The 24933-nt window shown below is 46.7% G+C and overlaps 1 protein-coding gene across 9 annotated transcripts in view; it reads right to left on the bottom strand.

The window, feature by feature from the left end:
• The window catches only part of TIAM1 (TIAM Rac1 associated GEF 1), a 399670-nt gene that overhangs the window by 289095 nt on the left and 85642 nt on the right, over positions 1-24933 (bottom strand). The gene's annotated exons all lie outside the window — the stretch shown is intronic.

Genomic DNA, 24933 nt, shown 5'->3' with positions numbered 1-24933 from the left:
CAGTGACCCCCAACGGACTGGACACGATGAGGGGAGCCCTACCGTTGCCCAGGAGAGGAAACCCAGGTGGGGCCGCCCAGAGTGTAGGAGACCAAGCTCAGACGGATTACGTGCCACCTTGCCATTTGAAACGAGCAGGCCAACGAGCTTACCGAATGCAGAACCGTGTGTTTCTTGATGGCAAGTGGTCACCACCATGAAGACCATGGCGAAGACCTGGAAAGCCTTCTTCCCCACACTCCTAAACCCAAAGTCCAGGCGTGACCTCATAATGACTTCGGATTTCCTCTTTTCCTAACAGATCATTGTCCCCTCCCGACATCAGCCCCCAGATGATGTACTTCCCAGCACAGTTACAGTTCACCGCATCTCCCATTTTTCCAATTCCCAAACTCCACGGCACAGGGGGAAGGGGGCGGACTCAGGGCAAGACCCACAGGCTCCGGAAGGAAGCCAAGAGCACTGCTGGGACATCTGTGTTAACAGCTCGGCCTTTCCCACTCTCTGTGTTGTTCTGGGTTTGCCAGACTGGTGACCTCTGGGCCTGGCAGGCAGTAGGCACGCAATGAATAATTACTGAATTCATTCATTCGTTCATTAGTGAATGAACAAAATGCTATGGTTAAAAATCTCAGGCAACATGTATCTTCTTTTCTCAATTCATAATCTATTCATGTTCAGACCAACCTAAACAAACCAGTTAGACACCCTTCCGTTCTGAGCGGATTAATTCTTCACTTCCTCACTGACAGTGATCCCCAGGGTTCACATCAAGAACTTGAGGGCCACCGGCCATGCACCCCTCTGCCTGTACTGAACCTGTTTATAGAGGAACTATGGAATCGCATTCCACAAAGAGCAGCTTGAGACTTCAGTCTTCAAGTCTTTAAAACCAACATCCAACTTCATTCAAGTTAGCCTTTGAAAGGCTCCTAGTGCTAGAGTTTAAAGCAACAAGGTAATGCCAACAAGTTTAAAAAAAAAAGGGGGGGGGTTTCTTCTATGGACCCAGGAATATATAAAACTCTACAGATATGTAGCTATAAGGCCACTCAATGCCTTGTCAATTAATACAAACAAAACTGTGGGGCGCCTGGGTGGCTCAGTCAGTTAAGCATCCGACTCTTGATATTGGCTCAGGTCATGACCTCTGGGCTAAGAGCAGAGCCTGCTTTGGATTCTGTCTCCCTCTCTCTATCTGCCCCTCCCCCACTCACTCATTTTCTCTCTCTCTCTCTCTCTCTCTCTCTCTCTCTCTCTCTCTCTCTCTCTCTCCCCTCCACTCTCAATCAATCAATCAATCAATTCACATTAAAAAATACAAACAGCGGCACCTGGGTGGCTCAGTCAGCTAAGCGTCTGACTTCAGCTTAAATCATGATCTCATGGCCCGTGAATTCAAGCCCCACATTGGGCTCTGTGCTGACAGCTCAGAGCCCGGAGCCTGCTTTGGATTCTGTGTCTCCCTCTCTCTCTCTCTGCCCCTCCCCTGCTCGCTCTCTCTCTCTCTCTCTCTCTCTGTCTCAAATAAATAAACATTAAAAAAATGAATAAAAGACACAAACAAAACTGTAATTAACTCGGGGAAAATAACTGATCCAATCATCACACAGAAAGGACCAGTGGGAAGTAAGTCCCGGGTGGCTCACACATTTCTGCTACACACAGCGTTAATAATAAAATGACTTCCACTCACATAGCAACTAACAGATCAGTGACAGAACTGAACAGACACGGTCCAGGAAGTGATGAGAAAAATGGCCTGGGCTTTCTCAGCCCTTCTTTGCCTTTGTGAACTCAGGGTCTGCCATCAAGACCCTTCTCACATGTCACCTGCTCCATGAAGCCTCCCTTCACATCTGTAAGGAAACTCGGCTATCCTGTCCTCTGCCATCCCACAGAATGTTAGTCCATCCCATCTACCGTAGGAAGTGTTTCCATCCACGTTTCCATCCACGCATCTGCCTCTGGTTGTGTCGAGCCCCACAGCTGCCACACGGCAGCCACCTGATGAACAGCTGACCCCCTCAGCCCTGTGATAAGTTCCTTTAGACAAAGAAACGTCATCACTGCAGTGAACATTAAAACATTTACATTTTTCTCATCTCAAAAGTAACCTGTCTCCATTAAAATCTGGAAAATACATCACACAATAGAGAAAAACAGTCCTTTACTGTTCACACTGCCAGGCTTCCAAGTCTATTTTTGGTATAAATATAACCAAGTGAAGAACATATTATATATCCGGTTATTTATCTTACTTATTTTATTAACATACCCTAAAAATGCTCCCATGTCATTAAAAAATTATTTAAATTATGTTATATGGATATTCTATCGTTTCCTTAATTCCAGATAGAGAAATTTAAAGGGGCTCCATTTTATTTATTTTTTTCTTTTCTTTTTTTTTTAAGGGACTCCATTTTAGAAAGACTCCATTTCTGCTATTTCTCTGCTAGACCCCATTTACTCACATTCTATATCTCACCTGGCATCTGAGTAAACCAAAGAAGCTATGTTCCTACTCAAAGGGGGAAGCAAGAAAGTTAATCATTCTCTGAGCTTCACTGTAGGCCCCCATACACCTGACAACATCTGAGAAGAACCAGGTCCCGAGCGTGTTCCAGGACATTAGCTTCAGACAAACCTTGGTTGACACTGACGTCAATACCTGCTACCTTTGGTGATTCACGGAATGACACTCCCCTTTGATTGGCTCCTACCCTGGATGCCTGAAGGAACACATACCTTGGACCCCTTTCCAAATAACCCTCTACCTCCAAGCGATAAGGAAACTCTCCTTTCTTTCCCAAGTCTCCCAGATACTCTGTCTGCCATATACAGAGTAGAATATGTCACATCCACTATTCAGTAAACTCTGCTCTCACTTCCTCCTGGCTTTGAGTTTGATTTCTCTCTCGCACGAAGCCAAGGACCCCCTTGGCTGATCCTAAGGGATCCCCCTCTGGGTCCTTGGACCCAGCCTGCCTGCATCAATTTCTTCATTTTTGGACAGTTAGATCACTTCCAGTAGCTTGGAATGGACATTATTACGGGTAGATCTTTGTGCAAATCTCAGATTGCTTTATTAAGATCCACCATTTTGGAAGTGAAGACACAGGAACTTGTGAATAAGCAGCGACCTTCATCATCTAGTCCTTACAAACCCCCAGACAACAAAAAGCACCAGACAACAAAAAGGCCCGAGAGGTGACCGTGTTACTAAGTCACACATATGGGTTTGTGGGGTTGACACTCCTGTGCTGTGTTTCTCAAACAGGGCACTGGAGAGAGTTAACAGATCTGTGCACAGACCTACCTTAAACTGATGCGTCAAGACGTAAACTCTTTTTCTTCTTTTCTTCCAGAAATCTCTCTCCCATAGCCTCTCCTTACTCCCTACTAATTGTTCAGAAGCCCTTCCAAGGTCAAATCAGAGTTTCATAACCTTGGCAGCACGGGCATTTTGAGCTGGATAATCCCCGGTCGTGGAGAAAGTAGAGGGGGCTCAGGGCACGGTAGGATGTTTAGCAGCGTCCCCGGCCCCCACCCAGTAGGTGTCAGTAGCAAACCCCAAGCTGCAATAGTCAAACTAACTCCAGACACCGCCAAGTTCCGAAGGGCAACTTCATCTGCAGCTGAGAGCCACTGATTAGCCACTTAGTTGTTTGATGATAAAGGCAGGGATATGGCCAGCCAGAACTGAGAATCTGGTCTCAACTACTTTGCTAACGATAACTGACTGATGGTGTTCACCTGGTATCATGTCCAGGGAAGAGGGCTACAGTTGATTGGTGATGTCTGCCATGGGCTGGGAATGGGTATTTGCCGCCTCCATTTCTTCACCAAACCAGCTGGACGGAAGGTGGGGATTGGCACAACATTTAAAACTTGCCTGCAAAGAGACCCAGTGCCATCTGCCCTTGACTCCATGAGAAAAATAACATAAACCTTAAACGCATTCTACTCTAAAATGCATTTAAGGGGCGCCTGGGTGGTTCAGTCAGTTAAGCATCCAACTTCGGCTCAGATCATGGTCTCGCAGTTCATGAGTTTGAGCCCCGCATCAGGCTCTGTGCTGACTGCGTGGAGCCTGCTTCAGATCCTCTGTCCCTCTCTCTCTGCACCTCCCCAGCTGGTGTGTGCGCTCTCTCTCTCTCTCTGTCTCTCTCTTTCTCTCAATCTCTCTCTCTCTCTCTCTCAAAAAATGAACATTTAACAAAAAATAAAATAAAATAAAATAAAATAAAATAAAATAAAATAAAATAAAATAAAATAAAATAAAATAAAAATCCATTTGACTAGTAACATGCTATGAAATGATCCCTAAGAGAAACATAATTGTTTGTCATTAATTATAAACTTCCTTGGGATGCCTGGGTGGCTCAGTCGGATCCAACTTCGGCTCAGGTCATGATCTCATGGTCGGTGAGTTCGAGGCCTGCGTCGGGCTCTGTGCTGACAGCTCAGAGCCTGGAGCCTGCTTCTAATTCTGTCTCCCTCTCTCTCTGCCCCTCCACTACTCATGCTGTCTCTGTCTCTCTGTCTCTCTCTCTCTCTCTCTTTCTCTCAAAAATACATAAACGTTAAGAACAAATTTTAAACTTCCTATACTATCTGAGCAAGCTGCACATTACTAGAGGCTGGTAAGAAACAGAGCTGACTCTACCCACACAGCCCCAAAAAGCTGGCAGTATCGAATGCTAACCCAAAAAACCACAATTTTCATGAAAGGAAACGGAACCACTCTCTTCTGCACCAAGTAATCCATGTGTAAAGAAACAGAGAGAAGACACTTTCCAAAAACCACTGGTTGTACAATAATATAAGGACTAATGCGGAACACATCAAACTGAGAAAGAAGAAAAGTATGGATTACTTCTACTTCCGATGGTGAACGGGCTCTTGATTCTCCACTGTAACCCTGCACCGTTACTAACCTCCCTGTGCCTCAGCCTCGGTTTCCCTCACCTGGTAAAACAGGAATACACAGCACTAACAACTTCTAGTGTTGTTAGGATGAGTTAGTAATAACCAAGGCTATAGACAGTAGGGGGTCTATTAGTGTCAGTTAATACTGTTTGGTGTCAGTACTATATTCAGGCTAGAAAGCATCCACTAGCCTGTGTCAGTTGCCACTTTCCACTTGCCAGTAGCTTAGCGACGGACGGTGCTGAGAAATTAGAAACCCCCAAGAGTCTCATTCAAAGCCTCTATATTCACAATCTTAGTTTCCCCTTACAATTGCAATTTCCCCAAACCATTATCTCATTGAAGATCCACATATTCCTTCTCACTCCACCAACTTTCCTTGCCGGAGTTTGGGAAAACTGTCTACACTTGTCCCTCCCCACCCTCAGGTATGTCCCTGGCCTGATTTCTGACAAAATAAAGTAAACTCAGCCCATTTAAAAATCATAACACAAGGGCATCTGGGTGGCTCAGTCGCTTAAGAAACTGACTCGGTTTCAGCTCAGGTCATGATCCCAAGGTTGTGGGATCGAGCCCCACATCAGGCTCTGCACGGAGCATGGAGCCTGGTTAGGATTCTCTCTCTCCCTCTCTCTCTCTGCCCCTCTCCCACTCGTTCATTCTCTCTCTCTCTCTCTCTCTCTCAAAATAAATAAATTTTAAAAATAAAAAATAAAAATCACAATACAAATGGCCAAGTCAATAGCAGATCCTGTCAAGAGTTTTCATGATCCCTGATCAGTTAAGAAAATCCCTATGTCTTCAATGGGTTTGAAGAGACAAATGAAAGAGAGGGAAACCATCCATTGTAGTTAGTTGCTGAGGAAAAGCAGCACACCTCCTGCGCCCCCCATTCTGGTCTCCAGCACCCCATCATGTAATGAGGTGCCATAAGGTAACATCCTGGTGTGTTCCCAAAGCAGAAGAGTATCAACAAGATGATGATGGGCCACGGGGAAGAAGAGATAACCCTGACCATTTGATGAGCTGATCTGAACAGGTCTACACATGTTACCAAACCTAGAACACGGACAGAAAAATCAACTGCAATTTTGTTTGCTCAACTTCTCTTTTCACTTTGGAAAGACTCACTGTTTTCTGTGTGAATAATCCCAGCATGACAGAATCACGGAACCTTGGGTCTAGAAGGTACTTGGCAATCATTCTACACATGGTTTCTCAAGGTGTGGCCGAAGTAACCCCTACATCAGAATTACATGGACACTTGTTTGCAATGAAGACTGACAAGTTGGTGTCGAACAAAACTCATACCCTCTTCCTCTCACCTACGTTTCTCAGCCTCTTTTAAAGAGAAATGTGACTATGTGACATGATTCTAGATGATAAAATATGAGTGAAAAAAATGTGTCCTCCCTCGTACAAGGCTTTGCGCTCTCTCCCCTCCCATGATTTGACTCACAGGAATACGGCAACCAAGGAAGGCACATGTTGGAATGACAGAGCAACCATATAAAAGGATCTTGGAATCACATTTGGGAGAGAACTTTATGTGGACAAGAAATAAACTTTGTTGGGTTAAGCCACTGTCATTATGGATTTTCTTTCAGGAGTGTGCCTTCCCTGTGAATAATGCATAGACAATGTCCCATCTTGAACACATCAAGTAAGATTCTAGAGGATGTTAAGGAAAAATCATTCTGATGGCTGTTAAAATGGTAAGGAAGACTTTATTGAATATTATCAATAGGAATATTGCAATAGGGGAGAGAAGTCAAACTCAAATACAACAAGGACAAGCGGGGATCTATAGCAAAGGAGCACTCGGGTGAGGGGGTCCGTCAATAGGAAAATCAGCATGAGGAGACATCAACCATCAGGGATTCCTGCTAAACTAGCATAACGGGATTCTTGGTAAAGGCAGGCCAAGGATGTAAAAGGTGGGGGATGAGGAATTTTATCAGATATCAAGGGTGGGGATAACTTAGCAGGATTCTTTGCAGAGACTGGGCTGGGCAGGTCAAAGAGAGAAGCAGGGGCCAAGGTCAAGGCCTAGGAAAAAAGAGAACTCAATTAAAGAGAGCTGATTAAATTCGGTCCAGAAAAGAGACTTCATCAAGGTAGGGCCATGGAATCCTGCATGTTCTTAAGATTTAGGAAGGAAAATCATCTGAGCAGCGAGAAGTACCCTACTATACCAGGTCACACAGACAAATATATTGAAAGAGCCAAGACTAGAAGTCTCCAGTGATCAGTCAGGTTCGATTCAGTGTTTTAGCAAACCGCTATACTAAATACCAAGTTCAACTGTGACTCTATCCACATAGGTTATCCAGGATCAAAGGCAACTTTTAACTATTTTAATTTAAGCAGAAAGCATCCCTACCTAAAAGGTGGAAATCCTGGACTCTCCCCCTTCACGATGCAGTTTTAACTCTGAAGAACAAAGCCAAGAAGGTCTGGGAAGGAACGGGTTACAGGAGAGCCCAGTGTGAGGCATGGCCAGGCCTGTCCGATTCCCCAACTGTCTGTAGTCATTGGGAATAATTGGACCCTCCGGTAATATGCAAAGAATATGAAGAGGCATTTCAGAGTCAGATCCCCAGACATTATAAAACAATAGGAAGTAGGGGGAGACAACATTTTCCCACAAGACTCTTAACCTTAGAGAGCCACGTACCCCCACAGTCTAAACACTTTTCAGAACTGGGTTCAGAGTCTATCGATCATTCTTCTATATATCCTCACTAACTTAATGCTTTGCCCTTTGAATAAGGGGTTGAATTTTTTTGGAAAAAAAATTTTTAAGATGATTTATTTATCTTCAGAGAGAGAGGGATGGGGGAGAGAGACAGAATCCCAAGCAGGCTCCGCACTGTCAGTTCAGAGCCTGAGACGGGGCTGGACCTCACAAACTGTGACATCATGACCTGAGCCTGAAATCAAGAGTCAGATGCTTCAAGGACTGAGCCACCCAGGCACCCCTGAAAATGGTTTCTAACAAATAATCATTCAGAGTGAAGCATTAATATTCCTTTGGCGCTCTATTCTGCTTCTAGCCTCTTCCTCTGCCTTGCAAATCTGCCCGTTGAAGACTTGTTGACCAGCAAGCCCTGCGTGCCCATTTTAAATGTCCCCTTGTAAGAAACTCATCTACCCACCACCACCACCACCACCACCACCACCACCACCACCACCACCTCTGGAATAAAATCCCCAGACCTTAGACTCTTATGGCTCAAGTTGTGAATCTCTTGCAGCTTTCAAAGTATAATTTCTGACATGCTAATTTGGGACCAAAAAGGGGGTGGGGGTGGAGGTCCCTATTGCATAGCCATGGTTTCTACACCGAGCCCTTAATTATTATGGTTTTCCAAGTTTTCATTCTCAAGCAGGCTAACAGTATCCCTACCCCTCTTGCAAATCCCTAAAAACTAGGATTTGGAATTCAGTGAAGGCAGCATAAATCTGACTCGTCGTGTAACATGAAACATCAGACACAGTTGGCTCCCATGCAAGTCATTTACAACATATTCCATGAAAGCTGGACCTCAGGCAGTGTAACCTCCCCAAAAAGTCAAAGAGGAGCCACGGTCTGTAAACCGTTCATCCCTGGACCCTCCTCGGTCTCAAATTAAAAGAGCCAGGAGGATAGAAACTGATGAGATTTCATTAAGAGAAAAGATTCAGGAAAATCAATCCTAACCAGGTTAGCTCCCAGCAACAGGACCCATGTTTATATGGATGGTGTTAAAGATACAACAGCAGAAATTACAACAGCGGTTGTCAAACAACATTTAATACACTCTCCTAAGCAGACGCGCTTCGATTTAGAATTTGCATTGGCTCTTCCTGCCATGAAAAAGCACAGCGCCGACAGCCTGCACCAACAGAGGAAAACAGCAACTGAGGAACACAGCTTCCTGATTTAAAACTAATAGATCAGTAAGGCAGGCTTCTACTAAATTCCCTACTGCGTTAAATTGTGGAGGAGGGGTGCAATAGCCACCATGCCACGATGGTTTTAAAGGATCGGGGGTCCGGACTAATGAATTTCATGCTCATGCTCTGGGAATTTACAAGGAAAAAATTCAGGATAGATGGCTAATTGCTACAGTAGTAATTTCATATTTACATTCCCCAAAGCAAGGAGGTGAAATTTGTCAGCTTGAGGAAAATGAGACTGGACCTCAGATAATGACCTAATATCCAAATTAACTGAAGGCTACCATTAACTATTTAACAATAAAAAAAATATACGTCAGCAACCCCTTCTAAGAACAAGAGAAAACTTATTCAACTACTGCTTTGGCCACAGACAGTTTTACATTCAGTAACAACTAGGTAACGTTTCTGTGGGAAATGTCACCTACCATACGGAATGCATCACGTGTCACAGGCTAACGTGAGAAACAGTCTATGGGTCATGAAACCCTTCAGCTCTGGGGCCTCAGTTTCTTAATCTGTAAAATAAAGGATCTAAATTCATTTTATCACTATGCCCCTGTTAGCTTTAACATCCTGTAATGCCATCACAAGCCTTACTGTGGTGAGGACAAGTGTCTTCCAGAATGTTCTTTCACCACAGATCTTTCATATTACATTTTGGTTTTGCTGAAGGGAGGGCAACACGTGCTCCAGAAGACTCCTTCATGTAAGGTGCAAATTTTATGGAAAATGACCTGGTAAATCAAGGAAATGGTAAGCTTCCCCTTGCCATTCTGGATGTTACCTACAATTCCAATTAAAAGAGACTCAGGCCTTTAGCAGCCACATAGAATCCTGACTATTGTCCCACATGCCGCCCCAACACTACGTACCTGGCAGGGATTTCAAACACTCAAACTCCTGGCAACACCCAAAAGTTTGTTTTCTTTTTTCTTTTTTTAGTGTTTATTTATTTTTAAGAGAGAGAAAGAGACACAGAGCGCAAGCAGAGAAGGGGCAGGGAGAGAGGGAGCCACAGAATCCGAAGCAGGCTCCAGGCTCTGAGCTGTCAGCACAGAGCATGAAGTAGGGCTCGAACCCATGATCTGAGCCGAAGTCAGATGCTCAAGTGATTCAGCCACCCAGGTGCCCCAAGCCTGTTCTATTCTGAAGAGACCCACAGTATCCCAAATCCTAATAAAAATCCAAGCATCAATGCTACCATCCATTACATCGTGAGTTGGAATGTGTCCACTGAATTTATCAGCTAGCCTTCCCTGACGCAGGGAAACAAAGGCAGTCAGGGGGAGGAGGGCAATGGAGGGGAGACGGGTTTTGTTGCCCATTTGGGCTTGGGCTTTGGGGAGTTGCAGGAGGGGTTTTTTGTCATTATTTTCTTTTCTCAACTAATTCTGCCTTTAGCTACAATTCCTGCAGCTAAAAATTATCAGCAACCTCTTGCAGTTACGTAGCAAAGATGGGTATGTGAGTTCCGGCTATCCCACGTGCCCTGACCTGGATGCCCACTCGAGGGGCAAGGGGCCGCGCACCATGCCATCTGTCCCCACAATTCCGTGCGCTCACTCCCGCAGAGCTCACTGGACCTGCACCGGAAGCCTGCACGCGGGCTTTCTTGCTGGGGCAGGGCCACAGGACCAAGTACAAGGTGATGGGTACTACTGAACAAGGAACAGGGAGCCCCGAGTAAAACGCAAAGAACGCAAAGGACACAGAGAAATGGCATGGAGCGTCCACAACATCCCGACAAGAGGTATTCATTCACCACGGTCGGGAAGGCCTTCCGCTCCGGTGACAGGCCCCCTGCAGCACCCAGGCCACTCTCAGCCAGCCCACCAAAGCTCTTTCCATCCAGGATGTGCTGCATGTCTTCAATGAGAAGTACTAAAAACAGAAAAGCTGTAAAGCGTGCAAATTAAAGCAAAACAGTACAGTGCAAAAGGAAAACTTTATCCATAGTAAAAGCTGGTGTTTAAAGAAACGCAGATTTAATGAGAATAGGGTGGCCAGAGACATTCTCAGAAATTCTGGAGCGGGCCAAGACCTGCGGCCTTGTTTACTATTAAGAATTTCAGGTTAGGGGCGCCTGGGTGGCTCAGTCGGTTGGGCATCCGACTTCAGCTCAGGTCCTGATCTCGCGGTTTGTGGGTTCGAGCCCCGTGTCGGACTCTGTGCTGACAGATCAGAGCCTGGAGACTGCTGTGATTCTATGTCTCCCTGTCTGTTTCTGCCCCTCCCCCACTTGTGTTCTCTCTCTTTCAAAAAATAAACTCTTTAAAAGAAAGAAAAGATCAGAGAAGAGAATCTAAGTTAGAAGTACACCACCACAGAGAAACCCAATGACACAGGCCAACCATGGAGATGCTGCGCAAACGTTCCCAACTCTGCCTGTGACTTTGGGGTACAACTTCCCTATCACTCAGGACTCCACATTCAGAACCATGGCAGCTCTCGGGAGGCATGAACAACTAGGACCAGACAGGCTGGAAAATCCCCAAATTCTGGGCATGAATTTTTTGGGTCAGAGAGTCCAACTCTACCCAGTTGAGTCCCCTGGCCTCCACTCCTCAAGATCCCTATGGTCAAAGGACTTGACCTCTCCCTGCCTCGGTTTCCCCATCTGCAACACCAAATGTGCTAGCAGCATCCACCTGCGTGGACTGTTCTGGGGAGCCAACGAAGCAATGGATGTTAAGGACTTACTCCAACGCCAGACACAGAGTAGAGACTCGAAAAAAAAAAAAGTAGCCGTTGTTTTTAATTAACCCCTAGTTCCCTCCACAACATTTCCACTCAGAAAATCTACGAGGTACTTCTCCAGAGAAACCTGCCTGGCAATTGCCACAACTCCCTCTTCTGTCTTGGGCAGGGCTGGGGTTGGCATCAGGACTGTCTACTACACAAAGTACCAGGAGAGCACCCTACGGATTGACCAAGGGCAAGCAAACACTGCTCTCACACAGGCATAACGGGACGAGGCAGAAAAGCAAATGTCTGGCAGGCGATGAAAAAAAAGTAAGTTGCATGGGGCCGGGAGGCGGTGGGGGGGACAGCAACCACATACCCAACCGCCTCGCCTCCCTGCTCAGTGTGGAATCTCTGGGATGTCAGAGATGTTCATGAAGGCCGCAGCTGTAGAAAACAGGACTCCCTGAGCCCTGCGGAGCACCACTGCCTTTCTGCCCTGCCCCCCACTGGCTGCCCTTTCACAGAGGCAGGGCTCCACTCCCTCCCCCTCCCAGATAACTTCGGAGCCTACCAAAAGAATCAGGATCCCGCCCCCCCCCAAACCATCTCCTTTCTTTTTTTTTTAATTTTTTTTTAACATTCATTTTTGAGAGACATGGCGTGATTGGGAGAGGGGCACAGAGAGAGATAGAATCCAAAGCAGACTCCAGGCTCCGAGATGTCAGCACAGAGCCCGAGGCGGGGCTCGAACTCACGAATCGTGAAATCATGACCTGAGCTGAAGTCAGACGCTTAACCGACTGAGCCACCCAGGCGCCCAAACCATCTCCTTTCAAAGGGGTCGCACCCAAGTTGCTTATCATAAACAAGACATTGTCTCCTATTCCAGAGAAGTAAGTCTAAGACACACTTCTCCAAAGAGTCTCCCTGACATTCCAGAGGAGGCAGGTCCTACGTAACCACAGCGATTCCACTGCTGTTAGGGAGTGCTGCGCTTTCTCCCAGGCGCCCTGCTTCCCACCCACCCAGATCTAAGTTCCTTCACGGCAGAACTCTCTGCATCTTGCTTCCGGGTGCTTTGCAAAGTGCAGAAAACACAACAGGCATCCAAAAGACCCCAACGCAAAGAGCCGCCCTGACTCTCAGAGAGGCCAGGGACACTGGCGGCCTCTCCCCCTTTGAGAGTCCATGAAAACAGTCCTTGGGGGCTTCAGACATCGTTAAATAGCAACTAATCAATCCAGAAGTCAATTAAGCTAAGAAGGTAAACAGAATTGAAGAGGAAAACGGGCCATCCAAGATGCATAAGGCTGAGGCCCCACGTGCTGGGACAGACCTCACCATCTGTATTACACCACAGAGCGATCTGTAGCTCTGAGGTGAGCACCAATCAGGTAGCAGGGGTGGCCGGCAAGGGGGCCACAGGAATTCCGGTGCTGGCCATCAGTCATGCCCGCTGTCTGGGATGCCCAACCACAGACAGAGCCAGCCGAAGGGACAAGCATAATGAGCGACTCAGATTGCCAAAGAGCATGCTTGATTTAGTGCATCACATTTTTCTCATGCATTTTTTAATTCAGTTAATTCATCCAACATTATTTTAATAAAAAAAAAATAGTACCGTCTATAGGGAAGTTAGCCAAGTCTACACATGGTTGAATAATCCAATTCAAGTGACCTTGATGATTTCAACTGGAAGGTGGAGAGGGGTAGGGGTGGGGAGAGGGGGAAAGGGTGAAAAGCACCAGGTGTAAGTGGTGTTCAGAGAAAAGTGCAACCAAGGAGGCCAGGGAGGGGTGAGGGATGGCTTCAGAGGATTAACAAGTGGGGGGGGGGGGGCGCTCCCGAGGACACTCCTGGAGGGACAGACAAGCTCCGAACCATCAGGGCAGAAATTCAGGAATGAGGCAAATGGCTCATCGAGAAAAAGTTGGCCAATCAGGCTAACATCAGACTCTAGGAAAACCCAACGTGTGTGTGTGTGTGTGTGTGTGTGTGTGTGTGTGCACGCACACGTGTGAGAGAGAGACAGAGAGAGGGATACAAAAATCAGGGTTTAGGAAGTACGATTTCAAAGGGCATTTCAAGGAACATAAAAGGACTCAGTAAGTGAAGGGGTAATAAAATGACAAAGAAAAACAGATGTCAACACTAACACTCAGGATAAACACCTGGTGTCTGGAAGATTGGCGGTTATGCTAATAGATACAAGGGAGTCAGAAGTGGAAAAACAGTGAGTCTGGTTTCAAAATGAAATTCCCAGATCAGTGAGCCACTCTATGCAGGGCACATGCTAAGGGGATCCCTGAAGACCCCCGCCCTTGTACGACCCCCGCCTCGATTGTGTGCAGGACCCAAGAGTTGAATTTAAACAATGGAACAGCAAAGGTGATGGGACATCACCCTACTGGTTATATTTCATTTTAGAAGATCTGTCTTGGGGCACCCGGGTGGCTCAGTCGGTTGAGCGTCCGACTTCGGCTCGGGTCATGATCTCATGGTCCGTGAGTTCAAGCCCCGCATCGGGCTCTGTGCTGGAGGCTCGGAGCCCGGAGCCTGCTTCGGATTCTGTGTCTCCCTCTCTCTCTGCCCCTAACCCCCTCACATTCTGTCTCTGTCTCTCTCAAAAATAAACATTAGAAGAGCTGTCTTAGTAAGCTGAGACTTTTTTTTTTTAAAGAGAGAGAGAGCACTTGTGTGTGCACACAGGACAGGGGTAGAGAGGGAGGAAGAGAATCTTATGCAAGCTCCATGCCCAGTATATATGCGGGGTTCGATTTCACCATTATGAGATCATGACCTGAGCTGAAATCAAGAGTCAGACGCTCAACTGACTGAGCCACCCAGGTGCTCCAGCAGACAGGGCCTTTAAAAAGCATACTGCCAGGGGCACCTAGGTGGCTCCGTCCATTAGGCATCTAACTCTTTTTTTTTTTTTTTAACATTTATTCATTTTTGAGACAGAGAGAGACAGAGCACGAATGGGGGAAGGTCAGAGAGAGAGGGAGACACAGAATCCGAAACAGGCTCCAGGCTCTGAGTTGTCAGCACAGAGCCCGACGCGGGGCTCGAACTCACGGACCGCGAGATCATGACCTGAGCCGAAGTCAGACGCCCAACCGACTGAGCCACCCAGGCACCCCTAGACATCGAGCTCTTGATTTCAGCTCAGGTCATGATCACGCGGTTCAGGAGTTCGAGCCCAGTGTGGGGCTCTGCGCTGGCAATGTGGAGCCTGCTTGGGACTCTCTCTCTGCCTCTCTCTCTGCCCTTCCCCTGCTCCAAGATAAATAAAGTTTAAAAAAAAAAAGTCGATCTCGCGGTCCCTGCACTGTTCAAAGGTCAACTGTATTAGCACATCTTTTGCCAATATCACAAAATTCGTAAGCAACGGGGCCAATATAAAACCCATCTCTAGGGGCGCCTGGGTGGCGCAGTCGGTTAAGCGTCCGACTTCAGCCAGGTCACAATCTCGCAGTCCGTGAGTTCGAGCCCCGCGTCAGGCTCTGGGCTGATGGCTCGGAGCCTGGAGCCTGTTTCCGATTCTGTGTCTTCCTCTCTCTCTGCCCCTCCCCCGTTCATGCTCTGTCTCTCTCTGTCCCAAAAATAAATAAACGTTGAAAAAAAAATTTTTAAAAAAAAAAAGAAAAAAAAAAGCAAACTGCCTGGCTGTGAACTGCCTATAGAGGGGGTCATGTGGCAGGAAATGTATGGCTGCTAGGAGGTGAGGGTGGCCTCCAGCTAAGAGTCAGTAATAATCCAGGGCCCCCAGTCCCACAACCCCAAGGAAACGAATTCTGCCCACAACATGAATGAGCTTGGAGGCCAGTTCTCCCCCAGGCCAGCCTCCAGATGAGAATGCGGCAGCAAACACTTAGGTTACAGCCTTAAGACCCACTGAACCGTGCCCAGATTCCTGACTCACGGAACCGTGAGATCCTAAGTGTGTGTTGTTTGAAGACCCTAAGTTTGTGGTTACTTGTTATGAATTTCTCAGAAACTGGAGTAATTGGAGTTCAGGAGAGTTCAGGAGAGAAGTCAGGTATGAACCTGCGTCTGTAACACAGTAGACGAGGGCCCACATGCTGGAGGTAAATGCCTGGGATTGAGCCCCAGCACCTCCTAGCTGGGTGGTCATGAGCGAGTGATGTATTCTCTCCATACCTCAATTTCTTCATTCATAAAATGGGGGGAAAAATAATAGTACCTATTGCCCAAGGTTGCTACTGATGATTGTTATCAGCAAGTAACTGTTTCATGCTCAGAACAATTCCTGCTCCAGAGGAAGCACTGTTGGGGGAGGGGCTGGGTTAAGTTCTCAAAGGCAGAAAGTGCTAAGAGAGGCAAAGCCACGAGCAAGGGAGGAAAAAAGATCAGTCAAGGGCAAAGTTAGGGTCAGACAGAAAGTGGCCAAGAGGGTGAGCGCTGTCACAGTCCAAAGTCACACCCATCAAGGCAAGAGGGAGCATCGGTGGAAGGAGGCCAAGAAGTATGAGGGAAAGGAGCGACCGGAGGACGAAGGCATTTCCATGGGTTATGAAGGGGAGGAAGCCGACTGGCCTCCAAAGACTGAATGACCTGGCCTCTCTTTCCTGGCTGTATCCTTCTCCACTCGCCCCTCCCTCACACTGGCCTCCTTGCTCAGACACAGAGGGATGCTCCCCTCAGAGCCTCAGCACTGGCTCTTAACCGTCTCCTCCCAGAACGTTCTTCCCTGACACCCACACTTCTTCCCAGTGCTTGTCCAGAAGCCTCTTCTCATCAGGGCAGTCCTGACCAGCATTTTTAAAACTGCCCTCCAGCTGCCTTGTGCCCTGCTGTATTTTTGTCTACAGCATCGAGCTGTACCATTCTACAAGATTCAGTATTTGCTATGTTTACCGTTTCTCTGTCTCCCCTGCCTCACAGAGTTCTGCCTATATTTTCTGCTGATAAATTCCAAGTGCTTAGAACAAGGCATAGCTCAAAACGGGTACTCAGAGAAATGACAACCAAATACAACATACAATTCGGAAACAGATCCTTTTGCTTATAAAGGACATGATGTGAACAACAGGTGAAATCTGCTTCTGGTCTGAGGATTAGGAGGGAGTCGTAGGTCAGTGTTAATATCCTGATGTTGAGGCCTACAATTACAATTACTCACAGAATGTCGTGGTTGTAGGAAACATGACCACGAATTCCAGGATGGGGGGGCATCAGTCAGCAAGTTCCTCTCAACAGGCTGCAGGGAAGGGAGGAGAGGCCTCTCTTGGGACTTCCCAACTTTCTGTGACTGCTTTTTTTTTTTTTTTTGCATTATTAAAAATTAAAAAAAAAATAAAAAAATAAAAAACACTTGGGCACCCGACTGGCTCAGTTGAGGAGGGTGTGACTCTTGATCTCACGGTCGTGAGTTTGGGCCCCATGGTGGGTACAGAGGTTACTTGAATAAATAAAACTTTAAAAAACAAAAATAAAAAAATAAACATAAAAATAAATAAAAACGCTGTCTAGGTGGTAACAACACAACAACAACAAAAAGGCCTAAAGAGATACTCATCGTTTTATTATAAATGGTTATTTCTGGAAAGGGCAATGAAATTCATGGGGAAACAGAGAAGGAGAGGAACTTTCATTTTTACTCTGCATTGTTTTCACACACACACACACATACACACACACACATACAAAACATATATTATTTATATGATAGTTAAATAATAAAATATTTGGTGGGGGGAGAAAAGTTGGTCCACAGAAATGACACATACACCAGAGCATAATCCTCAATAAAAAACCCAGGGGAGCCTGGGTGGCTCAGTTGGCTAAGCATCTGACTTCAGCTCGGGTCATGATCTCGAGGTTCGTGAGTTCGAGTCCTGCATCGGGCTCACTTGTTGTCAGCGCAGGGGCCACTTCAGATCCTCTGTCCCCCTCTCTGCCCCTCCCGCACATGCTCTCTCTCTCAAAAATAAACACTGAAAAAAAAAAAATACAAAATACAAAATAAAAACCCCAGGCCCCAGGCAAAGACGACACTCACTCCAACACTCACTCTCCTCCCCTTTCTGAGTCTTCCAGATGCTCAGTATCTATGACTTCAATAAACCCTGCTCTCACTTCTCAGCTCCCATTTGATTTCTATCCGACGCAAAGCCAAAGACCCTACTGGCCCTGCGGGACCCCCTCCCAGTCCTTGGACCCGGCCCACCTACAACCCCACCTCTTGCCAGGGTCACCGCAGGCACAGAGAGGGCGAGACCTGGTGGAAAGCAGCGGCTGAGGGGTGTGGAGGCAGCCCCCCTGCCCACCTGGTGAGGACAGGCTTCCCCCGGCTCCTGTTCCCACACCCACCTGGGGCTCCAGACAGAGGGACTTTGCCAGCGACACTGGCAGCATCTGTTGGGCTTGGGAATTCTCTCTGAGAGAAGATTACAAAATTGACAAATGTCTCATAGTGTATTTACATTTTTTTAACTGCAAACAATGTTGCAATTTACCAAAGTTGATCAGCTTCCGATTCATAAACAACTATGGTTACATAATCCCCACGTATCCATAACCCAAGTTCAGCTATTCAATCCTGTTTCACTGTAACCCTCCCACACCAGACTCTTTATGGTGAAGAAAATCTGAAACATCCAACTATGCCATCCATAAATACACAATGTATCGCTAAAAGAGAAGGACCTTTTTGTAAACATCAACACAATTTTTACACCAAAATTCCTCTCTGCTACCAATGATCCATTTAGTTTCTCAATGTCTCTGATATTCCCTCTCTCTCTCTCTCTCTCTCTCTCTCTCTCTCTCTCTCTCTCACACGCACACACACACACACACACACACACACACACACACACACAGTGGGTCTGTTCAAATCACATTGTAAACAAGACCCATACGTCGTGTTTGGCTCATTTGTCAACTCCTTTATTTAGAACTTTCTCCTTCTTCCTCTTTTTATTTCCTTGGCATTTCAGTTTCCCCTTTTCAGTTAAATGTCTATGCCATTTAAGGTATTCTTCTGTCCCTCCCTTCCTCTGACTCCACTAATCTCCTCCCCGATCATCTTTTTAAAACATATTTTGTCCGTAAATCCTCAACATGCCTGAACAGTGGTACTTGCTGCCCAGGCTCCAGCAGGGACCCCGAAGACAAGGAGTAAGAGCCCCCAGAAAGCGCCACTAATCACACCACCAAGCTACACAGAAAACAGAAGTGCAGGAAAATCCCCCAGAAACACCCATATGGGCATTGCTCTGCAATTAGCCATGACTTGGGTGAATCACTGTCCTTCACTGGGCCTTAGTTTCCTCATCTTTAAAATATGAAGCTGCTGGGGGGTGCCTGGGTGGCTCAGTCGGTTGAGCATCCGACTTTGGCTCAGGTCATGATCTTACAGCTCCTGGGTTCAAGCCCCGCGTCGGGCTCTGTGCTGACAGCTCAGAGCCCGGAGCCCGGAGCCTGCTTCGGATCCTGTGTCTCTCTCTTTCTGCCCCTTCCTCCCCACCCTCCCAAAAAAAGAAAGAAACAATAAATAAATAAATAAATAAATAAATAAATAAATAAATAAATAAATAAATAAATAAAATACAAAGACGAACAACATAACAATGAGGACACCGACATTAACTGGGTATTTAGTGCCCAAAGAACCTTCAAGATTCCTTCCAGTCAAGAGTGTGGTTTTAAGTATCCTACTCACACAATGCACTAGCAAAGAACACCCCCCCCTCCTTTGTTGGGGGGGGAGACAGTCCATAAATGGGACAATAACAACAAAGGAACTAAGATCACAAATGCTGATTATAAACAACACATCAGTCAACGACATAATCTAAATTTGAATACCATGCTACTGTCTCAAATTTGAGCCACACTAGTGGATAAATGATAAAGGATGCTACAAGGGCGCCTGGGTGGCTCAGTCAGTTAAGCGTCCGACTTTGGCTCAGGTCATGATCTCAGGGCTTGTGCCTGGGATTCCCTCTCTCCCTCTCTCTCTCTCTCTGCCCCTGTCACCCCCCACACACAAAAATAAATAAGCTTTACAAAAATGATAATGGATGACACAAAAGATAAATAGTAACAGTGCTTTCTGTCCACGGGTCCTGTCCCCGTGCTTTAATAAAAAAAAAATAAACCACATTTTTGCACACACACAAAAAAAAGGTTAATGGTAGAACCTTGGGTAGGTAGATGTTTCTAGACCAGTGGTTCTTAACAGGGGAGATTTTACTTCCCTTTCCCTAGGGATGTCTGACAACATCTGGTGACACTCTGGTGTCACAGCTATGGCGATGTGCTAGTATCTCATGGGCAGAGGCCCAGGACACTGCTAAATATCCCACAATACACAAGACAGCGTGCACCACTGCTGAGCCCAAAGTGTCAGCAGTTCTGAGGTTGAGAAACCCTGAGAGAATCCCCTTGTTACCCAAGTGAAACTGTGCTGTGCTCGGGTTTCAGGCGGCGGCTACTGAGGTCTAAAACCACAGGATACACACCCTGTGTTATAAGCTTCTGCACCAAAGACCAGTCTCACACGTGAGGTTTGATAAAGAGACTGCCTTGCTTTGGTTTGCTTTCATTACCAAGATAAATCAGAGCACGTATTTCTGAATCTGAACCCTTCCCTCAATGGAGTCATCCCGGGAAATTATTGAGAAGACACCATCCAACTGAAGAATTTATGCTGCGTCAGGGACTGATCTCTGGGTGACAGCACCTATGCTGTGGCAGGCCTCATAGTGGCAATGAACCACTAGCGACCTTGGGACTCTTTGGCTCTAAAAGTGACAAGCAATGAACGGGCCAGTGAGTAAAAGAGGGAGTCCCCATGGCCCCCAGGGCCATGATGAGACTAGAGTGGTGTCATGGGAGGTGAGGAGGGGCTTGGGGAGATCGTGTGCTGAGGGGTGGCTACGTCATACTCGATGCTCTGGGAGGCTTTTCTGGGGAGGGGATGTTTGAGTAGAGCCCTACAGGAAGTAAAGGACTGGCGAGGCCAGCTGGAAGATGACGTTCCTTGACATCCAGGAGGAAGACCTGAGTCTGGCTGTATTCTAGTCCCAGAAAGGAGGTATGGGAAGGACCCACAGTTAAGAGGAAATGAGGTGGTGAGGGCGGGGGGAATCGGACAAATCACTGGAGGCCTGGCAGTCATGGCGGAGTCTGGTGTTTAGGAGGAAGCCACCGGAAGTTCCAAGCAGAGGAGTAATGAGATCTGACTGCCGTTGAGATCTCTCAGACTACACCATGGACAGTGGACATCAGGCAGACTAGAACAGGAGAAACCAATTGAGAGGAAACTGCATTAAGAATTTTACCGGGGGAAAAAAAAAAGAATTTTACCGAAATTGAGGTGCCTGGGTGCTCTGTCGGTTAAGCGTGGGACTCTTGATATCAGCTCAGGTCATGATCTCACAGTCGAGAGATCCAGCCCCCACCCCCACCATCAGGTTTGGCATTGAGCGTGCAGCCTGCTTGGGAGTCTCTCTCTCCGCCCCTCCCCTGCTCACACGTGCTCTCTCTCTCAAAATAAATAAAATAAATACACACACAAAAAAAAAAAGAAAAGAAATTTTACGAAAAATGAAAACCACTCCAAAAAGAGAAAGAGTTGCCACTGAGGAAGATATTCCAAAGGACACGCTCCAGACTCTACAATCTATTTCCAAAGAAGAGGCGTCAAATCTCTGAGCAGTGGTAGTCTCTTTCAAATAAGTGCTGGGCAGTGCTGCACACCCCCCCCCCCCCCCCCCCCCCCCGCCACCGCATTCATTCCCATCACATGATTTCTTTCAAAAGCTAAGCTCTGGAGTGGCCGGTTCCCCCTCAGCCCCTCTACAGTCACACAGAGCCAACTTCTCCCACCAGGGGGCAATGAAGAGCACCCACCACCACGCCTCTCACAGAAGCCTATACGTGGTGCCTCGTGGGCACAGAACTCTAGAACCAAAGAAGTAGTGAACAGAAGTTCAGATCTGCCTGGAATAGTCTCGGCCAGTGCTTTCATTTGCGTTCTTAAGTGTTCTGGTGTCCCGGTCTCAAGGAGTCAGATGGAGCCAAGGTGGGCAGTAGAGAAAGTGAGACTCAGGCTCCGAGCCTGTGAATCCATTACCTTCCCCCTCTGTTTCCTGGTGGTACTTTTCCTTGGACTCATCTTTCCTGGCCGTATCTGCAGTAAGATCCATGGGGCCAGAATGGGGGTGGATCTAGAAAATGAGGTCAAGGAAGCTTCTCAGCTCGTTTAAAGCACACGCCCCAGGCCAACCTGATACCAGGGCAAGAAGGGTCCCCCATCTGGTCTACGCCAGGGAACTTCCCTGAGGTATGAGCTAAAACCACAGCGGGTATCCAGGAGTTTGTCTTCTCCTGTCCCTAATCAATCCCGGGGGCAGCGGTGGCTGGATGGCTGGTCAAGCTTCGGGGAACCCTCTCTCCTAGCCCTTAGTTTATGATCTCTCTCTACCAACAAAAAGCAACTAACAAGGCAGGAAGCAAGATGCTACAATCTGTGCACAGATTCAGAAGCACTACGGTAAGAACTAATTCAGACATCACCGCTCCTAAGAGGTCCCCTGCCTGCCCAAATGCACGCCTCATACTTCAAAGAAAGATTGTTAATTACACATTATGATACCAATTATATCCGACTGCATTATGAAACAGGATCTTTGCTAAGCAATTTTATTGTTTTAATTCTTTTCTTCTATCATTTTTAATAATTACTCTCTGGCTTTTATTACATTAAGATGCAATTAAGAAAGAAAAGTCCTTTATATTTTAAATCTATTTCATTCTTTTATTTTTTTTTCTTACATGAAGAATCCCATAGCCTTCCAGAATAACATAGCACACAATATAGCTAAAAGACAAAAGGAACAACTTAGATAAAACTAAGTCCCATTTAGGGGGGAGAAAGTGCAAGTCTACTTATTTTGAAAACCCTTGCATTTACTAAAAGGATGGAGAATTCTTTTTTTTTTAATGTTTATTTATTTTTGAGAGAGAGATTGACAGAGTGTGAGTGGGGTAGGAGCGGAGAGAGGGAGACACAGAATCCGAAACAGGCTCCAGGCTCTGAGCCATCAGCACAGAGTCCGACACAGGCCTTGAACTCACGAGCCGCAAGATCATAACCTGAGCTGAAGTTGGATGCTTAACCGACTGAGCCACCCAGGTGCCTCGGGGATGGAGAATTCTTGATCACAGAAAGACCAAACAAACCACACAATATTAATACACTCATATGGGAGAGAAACTTTCTGCTATGCAAGGAGGACCAAATGGCAAATCAGGACTTAAATGCTAAACTTTGGGATTACGGAAGGTTCAACACTAATATTCCATACTAATACTAACTGAATACTAATATATACAACCATCTGCCCAGTAAAATGACACCAATATTAAATGTGAACCTGCCCGTGCTGAATTGTATTTCCTATTAAGTATAAAAATAACGTCATTTAACCTGTAGAAGAACAAACAAAAAAAAAAAAGTAAAATCTTAACAACGTTAAGCCACAATTTGTGAGGTATGGAATTTCACATTCACACACACTAAGGCTGAGCGGCGTTCAAGTGACTGACGAGGAACACTTCTGTATGCTCCATCCCCCGATAGACTTTTTCATCCTCTACTTATTTTCTAGCCCATGGGTCAGCAAACTTTCTTTCTGTAAAGAATCAAAGAGTAACTATTTCAGGTTTTGTCCAGGCAGTTACTCGACTCTGCCTGAATGGATAAAGAAGACAAGGTGTATGTGATGGAATATCATGCACCCATCAAAAAGAATGAAATCTTGCCATTTACAACAACATGGAGGGAGCCCGAAAGTACAATGCTAAGCAGAATAAGTCACAGGAGGACAAATACCATATGATTTCACTCGTGTGTAATTTAAGAAACAAAACAAACGAGCAAAGGAAAACAAAAATAAAAAGAGAGACAGACAGACACACCAAGAAACAGACTCTTAACTGCAGGGAACAAACAGATGATCACCAGAGGGGAGGTGGGGGGGTGGGGGGCGGGTGAAATACTCCCCGTCACGGGGAGTGAGGAGTGCCCTTGTCGTGATGAGCACTTGGGTAGCTTATGGAAGTGTTGAATCATTATACTGTACACTTGAAACTAATATAACAATGTATGTTAAGAATACTGGAATTAAAATTAAAAACTTAATTTAAACAAACAAACAAGAAACCAGGCCTGGGGGTTAGGATTTGCCTCCCCTTGGCCCAGTGCTCAGCGTGCTGGCAATGACGGGTGGGATAGTACGCTTCAGACACCCCTGTAGAAAAGCGGGAGGAGGGGTACCTGGGTGGCTCAGCCGGTTGGGCGTCCGACTTCAGCTCAGGTCATGATCTCACCATCCGTGAGTTCGAGCCCCATGTCAGGCTCTGTGCTGACGGCTCAGAGCCTGGAGCCTGCTTCCGATTCTGTGTCTCCCTCTCTCTCTGCCCCTTCCCCGTTCATGCTCTGTCTCTCTCTGTCTCAAAAATAAATAAACGTTAAAAAAAATTAAAAAAAAAAAAAAGCGGGAGGAACGAGCAAAGACGTGTGGGTGATCCGAAACTACCCACCAACACGCTGAGCCCAAGAGGGTTCTTCCCATCACGCCCAGAAGTATTTTTCCGAGACCAAAACCAAGTCTAGACGCACGCGGTAGGAATCGGTCCTCAACAACCTTCGTTCTCCGGATCCAAGGGGTTCTCCCTCACAGAAGCAGATTCTCCTCTATCACGGGGCTTGTCCTCTGAACTGGGCATCTGTTAGAGGTTCAGTCGTGACCTCCTCAAACCCTGGCTGCTTTTGTGGCTGGCACGAGGCCAGGGCCAGGGGTACAGGTGGTGGCCACTGAATTAAAAGAGGTGACTTGGCCACCACGGAATGACCCATCCAGCCACTCATAAACTCCTCAAGAATGGAGAACTCCATAGGCAAGCCTTGCTTCCCGCTGCTGGCCTGGAACTCCTGCCGCACGGCCAAGAAGGGCCCAGGTTGCCTGGAGCAGCCAAGGTCCACCGACGCCACCGCTCGTCCCCCAAGTACGTGTGGCTCTTGTCCCTCCTGGACACCTCCCTCCTCCCTCACACCTCACACCCCATCCGTCAGCAAATCCCGTCAGCTCTGCCTTCAAAATGTATCCAGAATTTGGCTGTATTTCACCAGCTCCATCACCCGTATGCTGGTCACGGCCACCTGCTAATTCGTCTTGCTGATTCTGCCCTGATCCTGGCCCCCCAAACAGTCTATTCTCATGGTATAAAGTGAGTGAAATCAAGTCCATCCATGGTCCCCGAAGACCTTCCAATGGCCTGCGAGGCCCTGTGCAATCTGGAGCCTAACCCACACAGCCCCCCATTGTCGAGTGT

Source organism: Felis catus, chromosome C2 (genome assembly GCF_018350175.1).
Source record: "Felis catus isolate Fca126 chromosome C2, F.catus_Fca126_mat1.0, whole genome shotgun sequence".
Classification (NCBI taxonomy): Eukaryota; Metazoa; Chordata; class Mammalia; order Carnivora; family Felidae; genus Felis; species Felis catus.
Note: the sequence above shows the minus strand (reverse complement) of the source record. Positions and strands in the feature narration are given on the sequence as shown.